The 26430-nt window shown below is 39.8% G+C and overlaps 1 long non-coding RNA gene across 2 annotated transcripts in view; it reads right to left on the bottom strand.

Moving 5' to 3' along the window:
* LOC136850620 (uncharacterized) overlaps window positions 1-26430 on the bottom strand; it is a 37105-nt gene that overhangs the window by 5685 nt on the left and 4990 nt on the right. For both annotated transcript variants that reach the window (XR_010856668.1, XR_010856669.1), the window contains exons 2-3: window positions 588-719; window positions 8-221 (exon numbers count right to left, since the gene is read on the bottom strand). This is a non-coding gene — a long non-coding RNA (uncharacterized lncRNA). The remainder of the gene's footprint in view (window positions 1-7; window positions 222-587; window positions 720-26430) is intronic.

Genomic DNA, 26430 nt, shown 5'->3' with positions numbered 1-26430 from the left:
GCCTTACCTTTGTAAAAGTTAGTCTCTATGGAGTTGCTGTCAGGAATTCACAAGTCAAGATGACAGTACTTCCACAAAGTTCAACTGTTCATCAAGAGATTTATGCCATCATAGTTATATCCCTTGTTCACCATTTATGAACCACCACTAACTCACCAGGTCTAACAAGACTTAAGGAAGTACTTGGCAACATTTTACCATCAGAATCCACCAGCTTAAGCCTGTAAATAAAATTGTTATTTTTAAATACCTCCCCATTATATAGCTTTTACTATATAATGACAGAGAGCAAACGAAAATGAAAACACACTTCTCTTTGGATATTTATTGTATAACCATCTATTTCTCCCAACCCCAACCAGAAGGATCAATAAGTACAAACACTCGTACCCAATCAGTCTACCTCTGTCCACTTTGAATGTAAAGTGATAAGGAGGGCAATTTATATAAAGATAAGTATTTGAAAACAAAATCTTTACACATTTGATTACTACTCTAAAAAATGGAGATGGGTATAGTAAAAACCAGCTAACCCTTTAAAGGCTGCTTAATACTGTACTAAATTATGTACATAAGTGTTAGCTTACCTAGTGAATTCAATCCATCAACTGTTATTGTTGCTCAGGAGGATTGTCACTCAAGTAAGAGAGCCTCACCATGAAGATTCCCGAGGTTTCTTTGGAGGGTGTCCCCTTCAGTAGAAGGAAGGCTAAGGTTACCTGCAGAGCCAACAGTGGATAAGTAACAGGCACCCACAGACATCATGATACATTAATTTTATGCTCAACACTTAGTACCTCCAAGCTTCCTAAACACCAGCACCAGGTCTAAAAAGTCATAGGCAGAAATATGTTATCAATCAAGTCAGGACATATCTCCTCCACAAACCAGAAGAGCTAATGCTCTGCAATAATTGTACTGAATCTCCATGTTGCAAAGATAATTCACAGTAAATATTGAATTACAACACCACTTGGCAGCTTCAGCAACTTGATCCAAGAATAAGTTCTCCCAAAAATTTAAAAGATGTAACTACTGTTCAAATATCATGTCTAACCTTCAAGGTAAGATAAAACATCAGGATTCCAAATGAGCATGCGAGTCCTTAACCAAACACATAATGAAACAGGTAAAAAATGTGCTGAAGTTTCTTTGGAGTAATTGAGTATTCTGTACAACTGCTACAGCATATAAACAAGGCCACCGAAAATAGATCTATCTTTCGGTGAATGTTGTATCAGCAACAACCCATAAACCTTTAACCAAAGGCCCGGTGGTGGCCTATCCTATACTGTATTGTTGCCAGAAGCACGATTATGGCTAACTCTAACCTTAAATAAAATAAACACTACTGAGGATTGAGGGCTGCAATTTGGTATATTTGATGATTAGAGGGTGGATGATCAACATACCAACTTGCAGCCCTCTAGCCTCAGTAGTTTTTAAGATCTGAGGGCCAACAGAATAAAGTATGGACAGACAGACAGAGAGCTGGCACATTAGTTTTCTTTTACAGAAAACTAAAAGTGCATTGCATTCTTACTCTTGGAAAATTATGGGCTTAAGAACTTAAAAATAGATTTTTTATAACTACAGTACATATCTTTAGCAAGATTCAGATGAATCCTTTAATCCCTAATAGGACTCAAAATCAAGTACCACTCATCTAGCATCAATGTTTCCAAGTTGTGTAGACTGTTCAAGGTAAGGGCTTAAGTCCTAAAATCAGTCTTAGCCCAAAATAATGGCAAAAAGGAAAGAAGTGCCTTGTCCTTAACAAAACCTACCTTACATGACAATGCTTGTAGCTCGCTCACTCTCTCAGCTGTACCCAAGCTAACAAGAATAAAGATTTCAAAGAAAGGTCTATAAAAGGCACCTGTTCTAAATGTTCAAAGGGTGGCAACATAATGAACCAAAGAACCACATATAGGCCTAGATTCCAAACTAAAGGGGGCAGAGAACCTCGGAACTTCAGGTTGAGAATTTCTTAACAATAACTCAGTTTATTGGCTCTTGCACCCTGTTCTGGGCCTAAAACACAGTCTAAAAAAGACTCTGGCTTTGAACCAGCACTACAGGTGGTGGTTACACAAAATACGAGTACATTTTCAAGTTTTACTACAAAAATTTACTATAACACAGAAAAACACCCAAGCTATTGAACTTACATCACGACTAACTACAAATTTACAAGATTTAGCTGGGTTCATAACCAAAACGCATTTACAACAAACAGAGAATTTCAGGAACACGTGGGAATCAGCAACCAAAAGTTACCTCATTTCTGATACTGACCACTAAAATTGCAACTCGATCTAGCCTACGATTGTAGTGTTACTAGACATGACACACATCAACGCAAAGCAAAAAGTGTCAAAGTTGGATTAAACAACGGTACAATTACCTAATGCTTCTAGAACGATCTGGCAAATGGCCAGTTGCCTGGGAAAGAGACGTAAAAGACACCTAACTTGTAAGCATGCTAGATGATGAGTGAAAAAGGGGATGCTGTGGCATGGCCAAGAGCGTTCTTTTCAGAAATTTCAAATTTACAATTACATTACTACAATTAAGTTTCTTAGTTCCAAAACTCTAGATAACTAAAGGTGTAACGTACAGTATTCTTTTCAAGAATAATGGACATGCAACAAATGAAATAATACTGGCATATTCCAAATCAGAACCATTCGCTAACTCTACCGATATCTAAAACTACTAGGAGGTTTGGCAGCAAAATCCCTGCAGATGATTTTGTCAACACTCCAGCTGAAAAACTTCCAGTGACATCTTCGCCCTTACACAGATTTAGGCCTACATGTCTAGGGACTGAAGCCAGCAAGGCCCTATAGCCTTTCAATGCTACCAAGAATTTTGTTCACATACCTGAAAAACAAACTTTAAAGTGTTTTTATATAGGACAATTATCTACGGGTGATGGAAAACCCCTTAACACACTGCACCACTTACACCAGACCGAACAGAGGGAGACGAGCTGCTAGATGGAGCATGCCACGGACTTACCTAGCCAGGAGTGGAAGCACTGAACATTCAGCAGTGCTGAAAAATTATTCTGTGAAAATTTATCCAACTAATTAATCAAACCCTTTAAGTCCATAATATCCGACTCAATCCTGTCAAATCGAACAATCCAGAATCAACTGGGAAGCTCTAGTTGGGGTAAGAGTGAAGAGAAGGAACAGAGAACCTATCCAAATTACTAGAAGGGGAAGGAGACAAATCACACACCCCTTTACCAAGTTCTTACCAGACCTACTGTATTGTATCTTTGGCTGTTTCTTCAAACGATCAGCCTCTCTTAGCTTGCCATATTTCACCAATATTCCTATGAATTCGTTTGATCACAATTCACATACCTCACATCACTCATTCAAATTATAATCCATCCTTCTGCATTGCACATTCTCTCATCTGGGTCCGCTGGACTGGAATAAAACATTACAGCAACCTCTTACCTCAACAGGTCTTTATCCCATCGTTACCATCCATATCCGATTCAGCATCCATGAAAAAACCAAAGAAAATCCAAAAACATTCACTGTGTACGCTGACCACAGTTAACTGGCAACTGATTCCGCCCAGCTTCAGGTGTAGGTACGTTGCTGGCCCTTAGTTACTGACTTGTTACTTATTGGCGGCTTTTCCAGGTCCTGCACCACTTCCAAAGCGCTCGCACGACCTCCATTATTAAATTAGCAGTTTATTCATCAGATGTATTGATCACACTGCATATTCCACATTCCCTGTTTCATAATCCATAACATAGCATCAATTAAACAAAAAGGTTTTAAGTTTCTTTTTGAAAGACTTTAAATCCTCAATCTGCTCAGCTCAAGAGGAAGCTTGTTATATAATTTAGAGCTGCATATTTAAAAGCTCTGGAGCCACAGACTGAAGAAGAATACGGCTCTACCAACTTGAAACCATCCATAACTAGTCTTGTACCAGGTCAGTTTATTCGTTGTATAATCTGTAATAGGTTCCTCAAATACCGAGGAGAGCCAGTCTTAACAACTTGATGGGTCAAACCACACAGCTTTATTATTCTGGCCTTCACCGGAAGCCAGTGCAAATCAGTTAAGACAGGAGTAATCCTATCCTGTGGAGCAACACCTTTAATTAGTCTAGTAGCTGTTCGCAATTTTCTGCAGTTTCTTGAGCTGTACATTGGGTAACCTATAGTACACTGAGGTACTAAGTTCCTCGCTGGGTGAGCGGGTTCCGTTCTCAGCTACCACTCTTTTGGTCGCGAGTTCGAATCTCCGACCGGCCAGTGAAGAACAAGAGGAATTTGTTTCTGGTGATAGAAATTCATTTCTCGCTATAATGTGGTTCGGATTCCACAATAAGCTGTAGGTCCCGTTGCTAGGTAACCAATTGGTTCTTAGCCACGTAAAAATAAGTCTAATCCTTCGGGCCAGCCCTAGGAGAGCTGTTAACCAGCTCAGTGGTCTGGTTAAACTAAGATATACTTAACTTTTAACTTACAAAAACGCAGACGGTTTATGACAGTTGATGACAAGATTCTTAACAGAACTCTCAAGATATTTCCTCACAAAGGCTATATTCTTAAGTTGATATCCAGCAACTTTCACTACATTGTTACTTTGTAGACTGAGTGACAAATTACAATCCAAGTACACCCTGAAATCACAGACCCTATCATTTATCTGGACCCAATTTTCATTTATACACACTTGGTTGTCACCCAGGCTCCTCAGGTTACTTTCCTTACCAACTACCATAAGCTCAGTCTTATTTCTGTCCAATTTCAACTGTTTCAAAGTCATCCATAGCTTAATATTTGACAAAACTTCATTTAATTTTCTATTTGTATCCCCAATATTTGTAACAATGAAATAGAATGAAACAGAATTGTATGTCATCGGCATATGACAAATTCTACCCAAAGATTATGTAGTATATTAGACAAACTAATTGTACAGATGCAAAATAGGACAGGGCCAAGCACTCTTCCCTGAGGAACTCCTCTCGTCAAGGGTTCACATGAAGACAAGGAATTTCCAAGCTGTACGCACTACAACCTATCTTTCAAATGTTCCTTCACAAGCTCAAGTGCATCATCTACAACTCTGATGGATTGGAGATCATCTACGGGTAGATCTTGTACAACTGTGTTGAAAACAGTGAAAGGGCATCAAATCACCTCTCCATTCTTGTGTTTCGCTCCTCATATGTACATTAATCATGTCATATATGTTACTTGTTATTATTTCAGATTCTTTATGTATTTCATTGTATGCATCATTGTATGGTCTTTCCGCCGATATATATATCTGCCTTTTACATGTTCTGTAACACATTATATGTCTTCTTATTCCTGTTAAACAATTTCTGTATGGGCGCAGCAGGGGGCCTCAGGTCGCCTGCTACCTTTCCGTCCACTTTCCGCATTATAAACACCTGTCAAGAATAATAAAGGATCAGTCTTTCACTTCTGACATTTCTTGAACCTCACAGCAGTGCTAAAATCCAAGAGCACCAAAATACCACCCTTATCCTTGTCAAACATTTCCAATAAGTCATTTAACACTGAACTGTGAGATCAACGAGACAGAACTGGGTACTGACTAAATTTATTTACTTGGGCAAGGGTATAAATAGCAGCATGCAGACGGAAATGAAGTGCCCGACCTTCGATTGCCATGACCCGCATGCTGAGTGAGAGCAATTTGTGTTTAACAGTCAATCAAATAGCAACAATAAGAGACAATGTACATAGTGATAAAATATATGTTGGCGAAAAGGCCAGGAACTTCTACATACAAATGAATACATGGCATTCTTGCTGCGTTGATAGATGCGATACATGATTGCAATTCAAGGGAAAAGACTATGTCTGTCGCCTTTACAAGTACTCCCCCCACCCCTTAAGACAACTATTATGAAAGAATGATTGGAAGACCTGATGAACGTCAATCACGGTATCTTTTTGGGAGCAGGAGCCAACCCCAAGTTCTTGATACTTGCGGTTGTGGGGCAGCTGCGACTGCTGAGTCGTCCAGCGGTTTTGCAGAGTGGATGACATCCTTAGTGCGGCCCTTGGGACGTCCTCGACTACGCTTTGGGATGCTGATCACTTCATCCAAGGTCTTGTTTTGTGGAGGAATTCTGGGATGCCTCCCGGTTTCCTCCCCGAGTTCTGCTGTCCATCAGGAAGGCTGGCTTTAACCTGTCAACAGATATCCAGTCCTCCCACCCATGGATGTTGATAAGGTAAGCCTTCGATGTTCTGCTGACGACTCAGTACGGTCCTCTGTATGGTCTGCTCAAGGATGGGCGGTGGGTGTCGTTCCTGATGAAGACATGTGTACAGGTATTCAGGCCTTCTGGGTGAAAATTATGGGTCCTGTCCGTCAAAGTCTTTCGGCAGGGCACGAACTTCTCTGCAATTTCTTTTTAGCCTTGGAAGGCTCCATGGGGAGGAATTCTGCAGGTACAGCCAGTGTTTCGCCACAGACTTTCTCTGCCAGAGATTCATCACCATTTGCCCTTGGTGCAGTGCGGAGGCCCAGCAGAACCCAGGGTAGCTGCGCCTTCCTATTTTTGTCTTTGCAACGTGCTATCAGAGGTGCTTTCAATGAACAGTGGTTCTTTCCACCATACCGTTGGCCAAGGGTTGTATGCCGTCGTACTGTGGAGTGTTGTCCCCATCAGGCATGCCAGGGAGACCCAGAATTCTGATAAGAATGCCGGGCCAATCTGTAGTTATGTCATCTGGCACACCGAAACGGCTTATCCAACTTGACAGTAGGGCTGCCGTGCAGGTGCTTGTTGATGCTACCACCATTTGGGTTGCTTCCGGCCATCTTGTGGAACGGTCTATGACTGTCAGGAGGTATCTGGCGGCCCCTGATTGTGGCAGAGGTCCTACGACGTCTATGTGGATGTGCCCGAAACGCCGCCATGGTTGAGGGAAGTCTCCGATGCCTGATTCCGTATGCCAGGTGATCTTACTTGTCTGGCACGGTATGCAGTTCTTCCCCCATTCTCGTACGTCCTTCCTGATCACGTGCCACATGAATTTCTCTGTCATCAGGCGCGTTGTTGTTCTTCCTGATGGATGGGACAGCCCATGGGCAGCTTGTGCTGGTGTCGCAGAGAAGTGCTGATCCAGATCCACCCACTGGCATGTCTTCCCACCTCAGTGAAATAAGTGACGTGCGGTAAGCTGCCGTTTCTGGGTCTGCGGCCTGCTCCTTTGCCAGGTCTTCATAGCCTATGCCCATGTGGACTGAATTTATTTCAATTCTTGATAGGGCATCGGCTACTGGGTTCTTTTTGCTGGGGACGTAACTGATGGTGCAGCCAAATTCGGAGATAGCAGCCAGATGAAGTTGCTGTCTTGCCGACCATGCATCTCCTGCCATTGTGAATGCATGTACCAACGGCTTGTGGTCTGTCAGGATGGTGAAAGGGCTGCCGTCCAAGAGGTACTTGAAGTGCCGAATGCACTGTAGCGGGTCTCCGGCGGCTTTAACTTGCGGCTAAAGAAGGCAAGTGGGTGGGGGGGAACCATCTACTATCTGCTCCAGCACAGCTCCGCAGGTGACGTTGCTGGCGTCGGTGTAAGTCTCAAGGGGAGCGGTGGGGTCTTGATATGTTAAGGTGGTGTCTTTGGCGAGGGCAGCCTTCGTCTGTTTCAACGCCTTCTGCTGCGGGACTTCCCAAGTCAGTGCTTTTGACTTCCCCTTCATTAATCTGGTTAGGGAATACATGATGCAGGCGATGTCCGGCACGAAACGTCGGTAGTAGTTGACCATGCCGAGGAACTCCTGAAGGGACTTGAAGGTTTTTGGTGTTGGAAACTCTTTCACTGTATTCACTTTGGAGGCCATGGGGCAGACACCTGCCGGAGAGACCATGTCCCAGAAGTCTACCTGCTCCACTCCGAAGGTACACATCGAATCTGACAACCAAACCGTTCTCCTGGAGGCATTTCAGCACAGCCCAGACGTGACCCAGGTGGTCCTCCGGGGACCTGGAGAAGAGCAGGATGTCGTCCATGTAGCAGACGCAGAAAGGCAGGTCCCCCAAGATGCTGTCCATCAGGCGTTGGAATGTGGCCCCGGCGTTCCTGAGGCCGAAGGTGGAGCAGGAGAAGGTATACGTCCCAAACGGCGTGATGATGGCTGTCTTCGGGATGTACTGGTACCTGAAAATAAGACTTGAGCAAATCCACGTTTGTGAATATCTTAGCTCCGTGCAGGGTGCCTGTTAGGTCCCGCATGTTTGGCAAGGGATAGTGGTCCGGTGTTGTCATTAGGTTCAGCCAATGATAGTCCCAACAGGGCCTTCAGGAACCATCTGGTTTCTTCACCATGTGGAGGGGGGACGCCCATAGACTTGATGCCTTTCTGCAGATACGCATCTTTTCCATCTTAGTGAATGCTGGTTTAGCACCTTGGAGTTTCTTGGGTGGCAGGCGGCAGAACTTGGCATGTGTCGGCGGGCCTGTGGTGGTGATGTGGTGATGATGCCGTGCTTGGCCTGGGTACCTGGCACTTGATGCAGTTCTGGCTTGAAGACATCTGGGAATTTGTGGAGGAGGGCGTTGTATTTGTTTGATGAGACGGAGCATACAGCAGACATTCCCAGTCCGGCGGAGAGCGGTCGAGAGCAGAAGGTTCTGGTATCCAGCAGGCGTTTTCAACAGATGTCTACTAGCAGTCCGTGATGTGTGAGGAAATCGGCACCCAGTAAAGGAAACTTGACATTCGCAATGACGAAGGGCCATTCATATTTATGGCCCAGGATGGATATTCTGTGGGTCTGAGTTCCGTAGCAGCGGATGGGGCTTCCATTTGCGGCCACTAGTGCAGCTGCAGCGCCAGACGTGCGGTCAGGGTCCTCCCTCAACGGCAGAAATACCGACTGCATGGCCCCGGTGTCTACCAGCATCCGTCGTCTTGATATGGCGTCATGGATGAAGAAACCTACTGGCTGGGGTTCCTTAAGGTTTGCAGCCACTGTTGTTATGTGTGGCCGCCTTTCTACTTTTTCGTGAAAGAACACGGGGCTCTGCAATTTCTGGTGTTACTTCCGAAGCTCTGATGGAAGTAACACCAGGCTGGATTTGTCCTCGTCTTCTGCTGCTGCGGCGGTACCGCCTTCTTGTACACCACGTTCATGTCCCCCACTTCGGATTCTTCTGCTACCAGGCTGCAGGCTACAGGTGTTGCGGCATGTTTGGAGGCCTTGGTGGCCTCTTGGAGTTTGTGTGCAACGTTCACCAATTCGTCCATTGAGAGGGCATCTGCTTCCATGATTTGTGCCCTCACCTCCTGCAGAAGGCAGCACAGGAATCTTTCCCGCGACAAGCTGATCTCTTTCCTCTGTCCAAGTCGATGCCTGGGAGCATCAGGAGACCTCATAGTTTGTACCAGGCATCCCTGGGTGAGGCATCCCCCAAGGGGCTAGGTCATCAGGTCGAGGGCGCGTTGGGCTCTCGATCGGATGGGCATGGAGTATGTGTCCATGAGTTTTTCCCGTAGGTCTCCGTACTTGACTTTGCCCGGCTGCGAGTCCAACCATGGGGTGATTTTGTTGAAGACCACCTCCCACAGCGTTGTCTTGGTGACTTTCGCTTTGGTTTCCTTGTCTGTGGCTTTTGCTACACGGAAATGGACATCTGCCAGCAGGAACCAGGATGCAGTATTTTGCCGTGAGAATGGTGGGAGTTATATCACCTGGCTTACTGCTGCCTTCAAAGGCGAGAGGGGGATGCAGAGGATCTGTCTCTCCTTGGAACAATTCTACCTCAGTGTGACATTTTGCCTCACACCGAAATGCGAAATAAGTGCCGTATTTAGTCCGTTAATGGCGTTTGAGGTTCGTCAGAAGTCAAAACTATATGGTGTGTGATTCCGTTAATGACTTCTGAATACGGTTGAAGTGAATCGTAAATGGCAGGGCCAAACCGTCTGAGAACGCCAGAACGTACCTGAAGGAGGTAAGCTGTAATTAGTCCGTTAGTGGCACGGGTGTTCTCTGAGGAAGGAGCTTTCAGAGGCCTAGACTTTGTTGCCGTATGGTCCTGTTAAAGCTCTTGAGGTAAAGCGGCTGTAGTGAGTCCGTTAATGGTGAAGCCAAAACCACTGTGTTTCCTGTCGCTCCTCAGGTCACCAGTTGTGAGGTCAAAGAGACAGAACAACTGGGTACTAACTTTACCTGGGCAAAAGTATACATAGCAGTGTGCGGACGGAAACGGAGTACCCAACCTTCGATTGCCATAACCCACACGCTGAATGAGAGCAATTTGTGTTTAACAGTCAATCAAATAGCAATAATAACAGATAATGTACATACAGTGATAAAATATATGTTGCGAAAAGGCCAGGAAATTCTACATACAATACAAATATATACATGAGATTCTTGCTGCGTTGATAGATGCGATACATGATCGCTATTAATGGGAAAAGAAGAAGTCTGTCACCTTTACAGAACATATAGTTGTCTCTGTGGAATAGGCCTATAATGGTTTGTATGCAGAATGGCAATCAGGAAAAACACTTGCACTATTTAGGTAAGCCACTAATCGTTCAAGGATCGCATATTCCATACTTTTTTATGTAAAAGAAATTTGATACAGGCCTATATAAACTCATCTCCTGACAGTCAAGAGTACCCTTTAAAACTGGCTTAACTATTACAATTTTCTCAGATATCTGAGAATTTACAATCTTCAAAATCACATACTCAAAAGTCAGAAAGTTCTCAGGTGTAAATATTTCTGATATAGGGCACTGGATCGGATGAACAATTTGTTTTCTTAGCTTTCTTAATTCCAGTGACAGTTTTTATTCTATTAGGCCAGCCCTATGAGAGCTGTTATCAGCTCAATGATCTGGTTCAACCACTTTAATAATATTCTATTAAAAATAGTAAATCTAGTATCAACCACTGCAGTAATGATGGTGTGATGCTGTGCTTCTGCAAAATCTGAAACTATTTCAATTTTATTCTTGAAAAACTAAAAACTTGCCAGCTAAAACTCAATCACTATAACCTCCAGGGAGTTTCTTCTTTAAATTTCCTATTAAACGGTCAAGGAGATTATATATAACTTATGTATATCTTTTCCAGCCTCACGAATTCTTCTATTATAGTACAGTACTCAGTTATCCTCCTTTTTATCAGAAAATTATATTCATTTCTCACAGACTTTTATATTCATCCCATGAACGATCAGTCTTTAATCTACTCCACAATTTCTCCTTTCGTCTTCTCTCTCTCGTTCTCCAGTACTTAACCATTAAACTATGGAGATTTATCATTACCTACAGTTTTTCTTTCCACAAATGGACACGCATGATCAGATTCACGTTTATTCACACGATTATACACACTTATCAGGCATTCAACACATGCTGAACCCCTTGATTCAAGGGGTCGATGTTCGCAGAGATTTTGAAAATCCTTATTTATTCTCCGAATTACAATCTCTACAAATTCAACAGGAGAGAAACTAGATTTGTTTCCATATTTCAGCTTTTTCATGACTTTGTATTTTCTTATTGGGAAACAAAAAGTAATCAGACTATGCACTGGAAAAATCGTATCTCTCTTCAACTTGTATATTAATAACACTTTGATTTACAGCATCACACAGAACCAGGTCTAATGTGTGACCACTTCACTTTCGCTTTGTTTGGTTTTATGTACAGCCCTCCACGGGGATACCGTAGTATATAACATAGCAGCTGTCAAGCCTTGTAAGTATTTGGTTGCAAATTGTTGTTTTCAGAGTATCTTCGTTTAGGTATTTTCTAATAAATGCAATGTTTCTCATACGACAGTTACAGGTTTTTGTAATATGCAACATATGGTCCTTCGTCGACAATTTATTATCAATAAATACTCTTAAGTTCCTCACTGCTGCTACAATATTTACTGTTGACACACCAATAGTTATTCTTTTCTAGTGTTCATATTTTTGTAGTACACTGTCAGATCCAAAAAGCATACAATAAGTTTTGTCTTCATAAAGTTTCAATTTCTTCCCCGATATCCATTTTTTGATATCTTTCATTATTGCATCAATTTTACTAATGGCACCTTATACAGTTTCGACAGGAAAATAGAACAGAGTATCATCAGCATACAGTTTATACTTAACCTTGTGCTTTAGAATTCTAGATAATTCAATTGTGTAAATGCCAAATAGCAGTGGACCCAGAACACTGCCTTGGGGCACTCCTTTTGTTAGGCTTTTCTGATTTCACATTTGATATAACCACTATAACCTCACTATTTTCTAAGTAGCTTTTGTACCATTTGTGTACATCATCTTCGATGCCTACTGCTCTCAGGTCTTCAAGCAGTAGACTGTGGTCACCTGTGTCAAATGCTGCACTTAGATCAAGCATAACCAGGATGCCACATTTTCCATTTGCTATAATTTCTACCATATTTATAATTGCACACTTATTGCAGTGGAGTAATCTACAGGTATATTGTTTACAAGATGATGTGACTCAAGTAGATCATTAAACGCTTTGACACCATCACTAGTGGGATCATCCATCAATTGATTAAAATCACCACATAAAAATGTTTACTGCAGATATATCAATCACGTCAAGCAGCAGGCCAAACCCACCTAAAAAGACATTTACACTTGTCGAGGGAGGTCTATAGATTACGACGAGAGACATCTTTGTACCAGAATATGAAAATTGGCCTCAAGATATTCCAAACTTATTACTTTAGTTCTTTTTTACGAGCCTGATATCAGAACATCCGTTGTGTACGAAGAGGCCGACCCCACTCCCCCTACCCTCCGTCGGAACATAGGCGGGGTCATTTCAGCAATCTTAGCCATGTCTCAGCAACGGCAAAAATATCGATTGTATTTTCAGTTATTAAGCCTCGAATCTGTAGTGTTTTATTTTCAACAGATTGGATATTCACATAACATTTTAAATTTCCATTAGAAAGTATAACCATGATCTGTGTTAGCAGCAGTCCTCTTCATCTCATAATCTAGAGCTTTGCATTCTTTCGAGTTCACCGTATTATCACATTTATGATGTTTGTCTCTCACAATAATGAAGTGCATTCCATCAGCGCTGCAGTCCTTTGTCCTGTGATTTCCTGCGCATTTTCCAAATGTTAACTCATCAGATTATCTTCAACCCACAATCATTTTCTAAATGACCATATCTTTGATGCCCCACCTTAGTTTCACTGTCGCCATTATGATAAACAGCCTTCCTAACCTCAGGCTCAAATTTCAATACTGTATCCAATGAAACGTTCCGCTAGAGGCTGGCTTTTTAAACAACTGATATCTTATTAATTTGAAAGCCTGATTGCAAATAACTGTTCCTCTTAATCATGTCGTTTATCACATCCCCGTTCTGCTTCATATGTATTGCAAACCATGATCTTAGGTTTATATGTTCCAGTCTTCTTAATATCAGTTCCTTGCACCCCATTGCCAATCTTATTCACCGCCAAGTCTCGAATACATTCATCTACAAAATTTAAAATAATATGCCCATGTTTCGTTGACCTAGTATCAATAATAGGATGTCATTTAAGGCATTTGCAACATCTTTCCTCATATGCAAAAAAATGAATAAGAGATTAGAAATAGGCCCTCTAAGAATTGAAGGACGATTAATGAATGAAAAAAAGGAAATATGTAACATACTAGCTGAAAGATATAAGAGTGAATTTACACCTAGAATTGATAATGAAGATAGTGATACAGAAATAAGAGATGAAAATAGTGAATATTTATTGGACATAGATATTAATGAAGCTGATATTGTTCAGGCTATTAATGAAATTAAAAATGGATCAGCAGCTGGACCAGACGGTATCCCTGCCATTTTGTTAAAGAAAGTGGTTCATTCAATCGCAAAGCCACTCGCAATATTACTAACACAGTGTAGATACAGGCAAGATTTATGATGAGCATAAATTAGCATATATTACCCCCTATACAGGTAGTCCCAGGTTTACGACGGGTCTGGCTTACGACGTTCCGAGGTTACGACGCTTTTCAAATATATTCATCAGAAATTATTTCCCGGTTTACAACGCATGTTCCAGGGTTACAACACGCCGTACGCCAAGCATAAATTAGCATATATTACCCCTATACAGGTAGTCCCCGGTTTACGACGGGTCTGGCTTACGACGTTCCGAGGTTACAACGCTTTTCAAATATATTCATCAGAAATTATTTCCCGGTTTACAACGCATGTTCCAGGGTTACAACACGTCGTACGCCAATCCGACGGAAGAAATATGGCTCCAAAATGGCAGAATAATAAAAATTTGGAGGCTTTTTTGATGAAAAACTCAATAAAAATGAAGTTTACATCGTTTTCAATATACCCAAAGCATTAAAAGTAAGGTTTTCTCAGGATTTTTTATGATTTTCGATGATTTTTTGGTTTACGACGCGGCGTAAAAACGGAACCCGTCGTAAACCGGGGACTGCCTGTATTTTCAAAAGTGGATCAAGACTAGAGGCAAGTAATTATAGGCCAGTGAGTCTGACATCTCATGATATGAAAGTGTATGAAAGGGTAATGAAGAAAAATATAATGAAGCATTTAATGAAAAATAGTTTGTTTAATATAGGACAACATGGTTTTGTACCTGGAAAAAGTACACAAACCCAACTGTTAGTCCACCATGAACGCATATATAAAAATATGATAAACAATAAACGAAAAAGATACAGATGTGGTTTACCTAGACTTTGCAAAAGCTTTTGACATGGTAGACCATAATATATTAGAGAAAAAATTTAGAAAATATCATGGACAAAGTAGGAAGATGGATAAAAGAATTTTTGCAAAACAGAAAACAGATAGCGATTGCAAACGATGAGAAATCGGATGAAGCTAAGGTAATATCCGGTGTGCCACAAGGTACGGGGTTAGCTGCATTGCTGTTTGTTATTATGATTGCAGACTCACACAGTAATGTTAAGGACTCGGTAGCGAGAAGTTTCGCCGATGACACAAGAATAAGTAGAGAAATTACTTGTGATGAAGATAGGAACTCGCTACAAAGAGACCTAAACAAAATATATGAATGGGCAGAGGTAAATAGGATGGTATTTAACTCTGATAAATTTGAATCAATAAATTATGGTGATAAAGAAGGAATGCTATATGCATATAGAGGACCTAATAACGAGACAATCACAAATAAGGAAGCAGTTAAAGACCTTGGTGTGATGTTGAATATGTTATGCAATGATCAAATAGCAATACTATTGGCAAAATGCAAAGCAAAAATGGGGTGGTTGTTCCAGCACCTCAAAACAAGAAAACCTGAACACATGATTATGCTTTATAAAACGTACGTACGTAGTCCACTTGAATACTGGAATATAATATGGTACCCACACTACCAAAAAGGATATTGCACAAATAGAGTGTACAAAGGTCCTTTACAGCTAGAATAGAAGTAGTTAAGGACCTTGACCACTGGGAAAGACTACAATTCTTAAATTTATATAGTCTCGAAAGGAGAAGAGAACGCTACATGATAATACAGGCATGGAAACAGGTAAAAGGAATTACCGAAAACACCATGGAGCTAAAAATATCAGAAAGAGCAAGCAGAGGTAGATTAATAGTGCCCAAAACTATACCAGGAAAACTAAGGAAAGCACACAGGACATTAATCCACCATGCACCAGCATTGATAATGCAGCGACTATTCAATGCATTACCAGCTCATCTGAAGAACATATCAGGAGTGAGCATAGATGTGTTTAAGAATAAGCTCGACAAATATCTAAGCTGCATCCCAGACCATCCAAGATTGGAAGATGCAAAATATACCGGAAGATGCATCAGCAATTCTCTGGTAGACATCACAGGTGCCTCACACTGAGGGACCTGGGCAACCCAAACGAACTGTAAGGTCTGTAAGGCAAGGTCTGATCTTCTCAAGACAGTTGTTTTGACTTAATGATCAACAGATTGTTTCCTTTAACTTTGTCAGCATAGGCTATCTTCTCAGGTTGAGGACCAGCCATATTTTTCATGATTAAATCAACTTTCATTTCAGGATTTTCAAATTTTGTAGCACAATCTCGCACTTCAGCAACTGGGCCACGTGCAGACTCAGCACTCCTGTCAAGTGCAGTGGACAGCTGATCCTGCAATTTAGCAATTTTGGCTTTTTGACTCATTCCTTTTCAAGCTTCTTATATTCATCTTGAAGACTCATAATTATCTCACAATTTCCTGGTATACTCATAGCAGTTTGGGCATAGCCACTTCAATTTCGTTGTGTTTTCTTCACTTACTTCAAGATACTCTCTCTTTGTGGTGCCAATCACCCCATCCATATCCACTCCACTCCACTCTTCTTGTTCACTATCTTCATTCTTGCAAGAAGGACAGGTCACTACAGTGTTATTACTAGCCATAACGGCTACGTAATCCCACTGGGGTTGGGTAGTTAAATAGATAAAACAGAGGATGTATATTCAGAGAAAACGAGCGTTCTCGCTTTCTTTGACAGTCTGCCAAATGCCACAGACACTAAGTAAAATCTACACATAATGGAGAGGAAAGTTTATTCTAGAAAAATTACTGATATTATTGTGCACTGTCTTAAATGCAGTTTAGACTTTTTCATTTTAAAACCACTGTCAACAGAATTTCAAGACTTACTTCAAGGAAAGTAGTCAATTCCTTGACCATAAAATTTTACTTTCACACTATTTTACAAGACATAGCTTTGACGAGAAAATTAATATATGGAATCCTTCCATCCAATTTTTTATATCATCGCACCAGTTTTCCCCCTTCAGGATAGGCTACCCTATTATTCTGACTCATTCAGAATAAGAATAGCATTTCAAATTGTCAGTGTTGTCATATGGCCTAAACGATCTGAAACGTACTGACCCAAATCGTAGCCTAAGTCTTAAGATTAATATGCATACTTAAATGGATTTGTAGACAACGACAATTATGGCTGAATTCTTGAGTCCTCCACTAGCTGAATCCACACCATGTTACAGCTATGAAGCGACTAAGTTCACTGCCGTGACTTTGACCGAAACCAGACCTTCGACTATAGTAGAGTCCACCGCTCTTTGCAGCTAAGCCCTGCCCACTGCACGCCAGTGATTGGCTAGCTCTCGAGGGGTGAATGACGTCACACTAGTTAACAGTCCAAATCAGTGTTGCCACACGTACGATAAAAACGGCCTTGGTACGATGTACGATAGCATTTTCCATTATTGTACGGTTTGTACGATAATTCTAAGGTGTTGATAAGTACAGTATATAATTACAAATATAAGTGGTCGGTGAACTCCTCTGTGAAACAGGCTAAAAAAAAAATAAAATAAAATAAAATAAAAAAAATTTAAAAAATCCCAAGTCCATACATGGCTTGCCACCGCTTGTCTCCAATTATAACGTAAGCTTTCCCCACTCTCCACGGAGTCCAGAGCTCTGGACCCCGGGTCTAGCGTACTGAACCACCCTCCCTCTGTCACTGTGTTTGTTGCCGTTATTGTTGTCTACCATGGCCGAGGCAAACAGTGATGATAATGAAGAATCAGCAGCAACCCCAGTTACCCCACGAAAAAGAAAGGTAATTTTACTGGTGCAAGTTATAGGCTTAATAGTTAGGGTTTCCAGGTTTGGGCACAAATCTATAAATATAATTTCAGACTCAAACCTGGGATTTCCCAGGAAATATAGAATTACAATATATATATTCCCATAGCTTACCCTTTCCACAAAGGCATAATATATTTAACAAGACATATACGGAAACATTTATGAATTTGAATAACATGATAGAAATAGGAAGAGGCTATTTCACTGGGGCTGGTAGAATGGACGGTTAATCTTAAGATATAGGAATTTTTATATGCATAAATTCAAAGAGCGTCGGGGTAGATTCTAAAAATATATAACATATAGTGAGGAGATCAAAGGACTTCGCCCTGGCTAAGTAATAGCAACTACAGTGACAGGTATGAAGTATTAGGTTAGGCTAATGCCTATTTTTTTTACACATTTTCTAGTGATTAAAGCCCTAAACGGGGGATGTGGGAGGCGGAGGCCACTGGGTAAGTAATAGCCACTTCAGTGACACGTTAGGTAAGAAGTATTAGGTTAGGCTAGTGCCCTTGTTGGGTGGTTATAAGGGATTTCCTCACAATTTATAATAGGATGGATGCTGGTCGCTCTTTGAAATTATTCTTACCGCTAAAATCTGGATTATTTTTTCACACTAAAATATTGTCCCTTGGAGAAATCAAAGTATATGAGAGGGGTAACTAATGTTTGTTCCCACACCTTTTGAAATTACTGTATGGTTACAGGCTCCATCAAATGCAGGACCACATCGCCAGCAACGCTATACGAAAGAGTGGGGAGCTGATGCAGCTTTCAAGCCATGGTTACAAGATGTCTCTAATGATCCTCTGAAAACCAAGTGCCAGGTTTGCAATGTAGTTATGGTTGCAGAGTTAACAGTAATTAAAAATCATGCAAAAGGGAAGAAACATTCCTCATATTTCAAAAATGTACCAACTGAACAGGCTTCAATTGCAAAGTTCTTTCAGAAACCCCAGTGTAGCACATTACAAAATCAAATAGCTAGAGCTGAGATTAAACTTGCTGGATTTCTTTCAGAGTATAATATTGCATTTAATGTAACAGAACACTTAACTGATCTCTTAAAAGATATTTTCCCTGACTCCATAATTGCACAGTCAATTTCTTTAAAGAGAACTAAAGCTACAGCAGCTGTCGTTACCAATGTCATTGGTGAATCACATAAAAAGGCCCTTGCCAAGAAATCGCAGGAATGTAAGTTCAGTGTAATGTGTGACGAATCAACCGATACTGGTTCTGTTAAAACATCGTGTGGTTGTTAGATTTTTTGATGTAGATTCATTATCAGTGGTGAGTAAGTTTTGGGAACTTTACAACGTATACAATGCTGATGACCCAGAAAGTGTTGAGAGAGGTGCCACTGGCAAGAGTTTGTATGAAGGAATGATGAAAACATTTAAAGATCATAATGTGCCCATTACGAATATGATAGGCTTTGGTGCTGATGGGTGTGAATAATTCAGTTTCAAGTCACTTTCGAAGTGACTGCCCAGGTCTCATGGTGATGAAGTGTATTTGCCACTTGGCTCATCTTTGTGCAAGTCAAGCAATGTAGAAGTCTGCCTAGATGATGTGAAGACTTAGCCCAGGAAGTCTACAACTGCTTTAAATGCAGCAGCAAACGTCAAAGTGAGTACAAGCAATTTCAATCATTCTGTGATCTCAAACCACAAAGTTCTCCATCCTTCCTAAACTAGATGGTTATCTTTAGTTGCCGTGTCTCAAAGGCTATTGGAACAGTGGGAGGCACTGACGCTATTTTTCTCAGAGAAGTGGCTCGCTGAGAAACTATTGCAACAGAGTTGATTATCAACTCCCTTCATGATCCTTTCATGAAGTTATATTTCATGTTCCTTGACTGGGTTCTTCCAAAGTTTACTGAGTTCAACAAATTTTTCCAGTCAGATAAAGCAGTAATAACAGTTCTCCGTGATAAAGTGTCCATGCTATTCAGAGACCTCCTTTTCTCATTTATGGACAGGACCTATGTAATGAAAACTGACCTAAATACTGTAAATCCTGAAAGACATGACAGGCATCTTAGTGACAGCCAAATGTACCTAGGAGTTAAAGTTATGCAGGGATTAAAATAAAAAAAACCCTCCATACAGGAAAAGAAAGCTCAACAGCAGGAGTTTTTTCAGAGGTGTATAAGTTTCCTTGTAGTGGCATGCACAGAAATAAAGAGGAGGTATAATTTCAATGATGGTGTCCTGTCAAAGTTAAAATGTCTGTCCAAAAAATGCTCTCTCATCAGAATACAGAGAAAGAATCCCTTCCTTATTCCCTCTTGCATCTGAGCTTCCTCTGATTGTACCCCCAGATGACCACTCACTACTTCAAAAGCTGGATGATCAATGGAGAATGTTTCCCATATTGCAACATGAACTTAAACATCTCGTTAATTAGTCTCCTGATAAGTTCTGGGGAGAAGTGTCTCAAAAAAGTCTAGTTTTTCAGACCTAGCCAATTTTGCTGTAACTGCTCTTTGCTTGCCGCACTCGAATGCTGAATGCGAACGAGTGTTCAGTAAAGTTAATCTCTTTAAAACTAAACAAAGAAACAGACTGAAAACAAGGACAGTTACTGGGGTGGTTCTCTCTGCTAGTTGCATCAAAGGTTCAGGAGGGTCATGTGTTCATTTTACTCCTGCAAATGATATGTTTTCCACAATAAATAATCATGCACAGTTATTCCAGAACATCAGAGAAGATGAACTTGATTTGGAAGAAGATTCTTAAAGATATACTTTACAATTATTATTGTTATTAATTTCTTTACCATGGAATAAGTATCAGTACCAGTCATGTTTAATTATATATATTTTAAATTACTACTCAGTGATGCTATTTTGATTTTCGATGTTTTGGGGTGTTTAAAGATATGTATGAGTGGGCCTATCAACTCACATATCTTCGTGTTAACTCGTTATCTGTTTAGTTTACATTATGGAAAGAAGTGACGTTCTAAGTTGTATACTTTTTTTACCACAGTGTTAATACAATATAGTAATAATTTGTTCAACAATTTTTCATAACATTAACTAATTATTCATAATTCCATTTGTTTTCATTTTTGTAGAGAAATGTTTCATTTGTATTTTTTTCTTAATTATGTAAATTGCAAGATATTAATGACTACAAAGAAATCATACATATATCCATTATTTTGTCAAATTATAAAAATGTGTTAAATATCAGAAAGTGTAAGATAATTCCGATAAAATCTACAATTTAGTACGATATTTTTACTGAAAACCCCATAATTTTGAGGAGCCAGTACAATAATTCCAATCCGACAGTGTGGCAACACAGGTCCAAATGAATTTACCAGTACGGTTTTGACTCCGTTCGGTCATGAGTGTCGCGCATGAATGATGAAACCACAGATTTGAGTTCCCGGAGTTTTGAAGTGTGCAATTAATATCTCCGATAAAAGATATGGTCAATGTCCAGAACAACTCCGGTGAGATATAAAAAATAGGTCACACTATAATTTTCACAATATAAAATAATAAAACTTTGTCTCTGAACACTTTTGAGGAGATTCACCATATCATATTAATGATTATCTAATCGAAGTCGTTTGTTTACATCCAGTAGCACATCAGTTTCGGTCAAATTCGGATATCTAATATTTTTTTACTTGCTATCATATATTTTTGTCATGATTCATACGAAATACTTACTCGCATCTTCCACAAATTAAGAGTTACGGAGATATTTGCCGATGAATATTGTGCCTTGTTGTTATCGCAAGGATGCGTTTATGCTGCCATGTCAGTTTTTCTGCTGATGCGTTTTTGTTTTTGTCAATGCATTGTGGGTAAAAATGCCTAATCGTCTTTTGTTTTTCGTTATGAATTATACGTGGTACAAATGCTGAAACCTGATTGGTTGCTTTGTTTCAAAATATCCAATTAACTGCGATTTTGGAATAAGCCGCTTTCTACAAAAGTGCGCTTCAGTTGACTGCCATGGATTCCGTCATGCACGTCTGCAGTGGGTGTTCTCTGTCTTACTTTACAATGGAACTCACAGAGGCTAGTACTACCGATAAGTGGTCCCTGTAAATGAATTTGTCAAATCCCTGTAACCCCTGTCATTGACGAGCTTGCAACAATCATTTAAAATGTGCATAAGCCAGCAGCGGCGTTGCACCACCCGGAACTGAGAGCGGTACCCATGGCGGCCATGTATCTCTAAATCTAATCATTTGCGTAGAAATAAAGGTCAGATTAGTTGAAAGTACACTATTTAAGCTAGGAAAATGTAATTTTATATCGGAAATGTGAATTTGACAAACTGAAATTTACCGTAACTGGAGTTAGTTCGAAAATGAGGTTTTTACATAATGTTTCTCAGAAAGAGTGTAATGTTTCTCAGAAAGAGTGTAATGTTTCTCAGAAAACTAGTTCCCCATCGAATGATTTTCGATTTTTTTTTTTCACTTATAAGGTTAGACAATACCTGTCAATAGATTGGCAAAATTGTTGTTTCTCATCATAAGAAGCGGTCTAAAACGCTTTAAATATGAAAAAGGTTACATTTTACTTTTAATTTTGGTACTTTATGCATGCACGTTCTTCTGGACATTCACCAAAGATTATTAGTTATATATCAATGGAAGATCTTGGATCATTTAGTTTGCGCATTTTTTTATCATGACAAATACACAAGGTTTTTTAAATTGGTGTTGGCCTAAATAAGCAATCCCTTATAGACCACATTAATTGAAATGAAGCATAGACTTATGCAGCATTGTCAAATGTTAATGTCATTGAGAGATTAGGCCTACACGTCAATTTCTTATAGTTTGAGGCAATGACAGGTCATAGGACTACAATAAAATTCTTACATTTTGATGCAATGACAGGTCATAGACCTACACGTCAATTTCTTATATATTGAGGCAATGACAGGTCATTCTTATATTTTGAGACATGACAAGGCATGGGCCTTTCTTTCTTATCGCAGTTTTTCTTCCGTATCTGTTGGAAATAGAGCAACTTTTAACTAATATAGTAGTTTCAACTCCACAATAAATGTATAATATAGAGTGGAATGTACACGTATAAGCAAGTTCACATGCACATAAATGGCCATAGGCTAATTGTAACGCCACATACCACAGAGAATAAAAGCAAAACTTATGGGGCACGTAGTCGATGGCACACAGATCAATCATAGGATTGTCTCAGCCTTACACACCACTATCAAACTGCTCTCAACGAAATATATTGAAAATATATTTACAAAAGGAACAACAAATTATAATACTGTGATAGTGAATATAAGGCTGCTGTAGCATTTCTACGAAAATGAAGGCTATGGTAGGAAGGCATCATAAGATATGTAACGAAAAAGAAAAAATAAATGATGGCTGAAAAAGTTGTGTATGAGATGATCTAAACCAGTCTGCGAGTGGCCCATGATATTCATTTGCTTTTGGGGCATTCTTGTAGATTACCCTGTTGGACAAAAGGATACACGAGTCAGTAAATTCTGTGTGTGTGTGTGTTGTTAGGAGAATATTTAGCGTATAGACTGTATTCATAAAGATCCCGATTACTTTTAATTAAAACAAATGACAATTTCAATTAACAAGAGTAGGCAGATAATTCTTTACACCAGTATTTTATGAAAAATAGGTTATATTTACTCTGAAATGTTAGGTCACCATATGAAAAATTTTCGAAGACAAAACTACAAGCAACATAACAAAAACAAAAATAAGAATAACCACAATAAAATGACAGTATAAGATAGGCCTATAATCCAAACACCATCAGCTGCGTAAACCGACAAAAAGACATAGGACATTATAGGTTTACGTCCATTTTTATGATCCTCTTATTTCGAAAGAGGATAATGTCCTTAAGAAAATTCTCAGCAAATTATATCCAATACGACTCGTGCAGCCTACTATACTGTAACTTCAAGTTAAACGTAGGCATATTCTGGTTTTGTAGAGTGCAGTCACTGCTTGTCCTCCCTCCGAATGTATAAACGATTGCAATGAAATGGATTTAATGACTTAAAAAGTTGTAAAATTTCCTAAAAATCAATATAAAATTTCAGCCTGCGTAGCTCTGAGAAAGTCTTTAAGTTTAGAATGTCCACGCTTCACAATATCAGACGGTATATAATTATCATTGTCCAGTGATTCAAGTGCACCGATTCGAATAGACACATTTCCTGTGTCACCTCCGTATTCAGGTGAACTTCATTTACGAAACACAACACTGCATCATCGCGGAACACTCCTGACTTCGTTTATATTTTCCTTTTTTTTTTACCACCTTTATTGAGATGCGTATTGCGATTTTAATTCAGAGGATAAAAATAACGTTTCCTTTTGATAATCTGCTGAACGTATTTTAGTTCGGTACAACAACCATTGCAATATTAATGAACATGAAAAGAGCCACAGATTAACCAACTTTTCGAAACTATTGCCAACCAATTAGCTTTAAGGGATGGTCATGACGTAAGCAGTGGGCGGGGCTTAACTGCAAAGAGCGCTGGACTTTGCTATAATTACCGCACGACAACCAATACCGGTAGTTAATATTAAGCAATATTACAAGTATATACTTAACAAACACAAGAAACAACTAAGACAACGTTTTCCACTACTAAATACAAAAACAACGAAACAATATCCTTCTTCTACAGAATACGCATTTCCACTTTACGTAAATTTAAAGAGGATACATAAAACTATACCAACAACTCTCTCTTGTCGGAGTTCATCACCTCCTCTCTGTCTTTGAGAGAGAGAGAGAAAAGTACAGAGAGAAAGAGAGAGAGAGAGAGAGAGAGAGAGAGAGGGGGGGGGCACCCAAAACTTACGACGACTTGGATTCCCCAAAAACAGTAAAAGCTCTTAAGACTATCTTGCTTTCACTTTTTAAAAACAACAGTACAGTACGGCATTTTTCTAGGTTGTGTTTATGGATGGTACTAATCACACTTAGACTTACGTGATACCACTATGCCCTCCTTGGCTAATAACCAGCATATTAAGGTTTAGAAACTAGTTTCTCAAGTCTGACTTTCATAGTTGACTCGGGTATTTTAGTTGTGTATCTAGCAAGCTCACCAAGTCGCTCTCCTTTTCTACTGAAAGAATTTGTAAACGTCTTTATTACCCCCAACTTTCCACTTTTTATCACCTCTATCTACTACTCCCCCTTATTTACCTCGGTTTTCGTTGTCTGTAATTTTGAGTATTGATAAAGGTAAAGGCAAAAGTTTTAATTGGTCCTATTGTGATGGTTGTCGATTGCCGTCCTAATGGTAAGAATCGGGAACGGATATTGAGATCATAAAACTATTGAGAACGATAAGTTAACAGACGCCTTTGTAGCATAGTGATGCCTCACTACGTAATAATTAATTTTCCAGTCTTGTCTGGAAGAAGTAGTGTCAACCAACAACTTTTACTTTGCATTTTACTCATCAAAGGTGCAAGATGGTAATGAAAAGTGATCCTCGTGGTGATATCAAAAGATGTCACCGCTTCTGGTGATACCCACTGCAAACTGGACTGATTTCCCTATAGTCAGTATCAATCGACTCGACGCAACAGCTACCCATTTCGAAATTCGTCAGAATTCATCTTCAGAGGTGTCAAGATTGTTAAACATTTAATTCCAAGTTTGTAAGGTATTAATTCCTAAATCAATGATTACACTTTATGCCATCTCAAGATTTAGATAACCTCGTAGGAATAGTTATAGCTACAAATAGTGGGACCCTGTTTCCACTCAATTGGGGCACTGTCTTTGCAATCAGTTCTCTCTCATTCATTGCGTATATACAGTTAACACAAGATTTTTTTAACACGTCTCATTCCCTCCCCTCCAATATTTAAAATTTCTTAAATATTTTTATTAGGTGTCTGCCACAAGGAAAACAATCCATTAGGCTATATATTCACAAAGGAATTTAAGTGAGAAAGACGACTACGCCACCATTTCATCCGAGTAATTTTATGTGATTAACGTTCTTGGTTAATGGAAAGTAGTCTCTTTCGACTTCTGAGCCGTTGAAGAGAGATTAAATGACACCATTTGAACTTAGGATTTGCAAATAGAGACTAGACCTGCTGTTTCTGAGGCTTTAAGAACAGGCTCTTTGTTTGGCTGTCTGGTTTCCCCACAGCAACTGGTTATTTTACAAACGAACTAACTACTTGAAGCTGTCACACCCGAGCCAACTGCTGTCTAAACTCATCTCACATTCATAATGATTTATGTAATTTAGGGCATTCAACGAATACAACAGTGAAAAGAGTTACAGTGGTTGGACAGCAAGAGTGAAGAAAAGAAGCGGGAATGGAGATGAAGTTAAAGGCAAAAAAAAAAAAAAAAAAAAATGAGAGCTGCTCGGAGTCTAAGACTCACTGAAAAAACCTCTAGTAATGCGTACTGTGAGTGTACCACGTATGGTGCACTGACGACACTACTGCCCTACAGGGCTTATCCTAGATGCACAATAAGCTACCTAAATTGTCAAGAGGCGAGCCTTAGTCTACTTAAAGCTGTTATAGGGATCTTAAGCTACCTAAAATGTTATAAAGATTAACCTAGATGAAACGTTTTAACGAACGGACAAACACTACACCTACCTAAGCAGCTAGTGGCACTGTGACCTACTGACTATCACACATGTGCAATCTGAACCATTAATAAATTCAGTAAACTTGAAACACAGAATGACAATGTGAGCTCTTGGAATATATTTATGACTGGCCA

The sequence above is a fragment of the Macrobrachium rosenbergii genome, chromosome 22 (genome assembly GCF_040412425.1).
Source record: "Macrobrachium rosenbergii isolate ZJJX-2024 chromosome 22, ASM4041242v1, whole genome shotgun sequence".
Lineage (NCBI taxonomy): Eukaryota > Metazoa > Arthropoda > Malacostraca > Decapoda > Palaemonidae > Macrobrachium > Macrobrachium rosenbergii.
The sequence above is the reverse complement of the archived record's forward strand: the minus strand, read 5'-3'. Positions and strand labels throughout refer to the sequence as shown.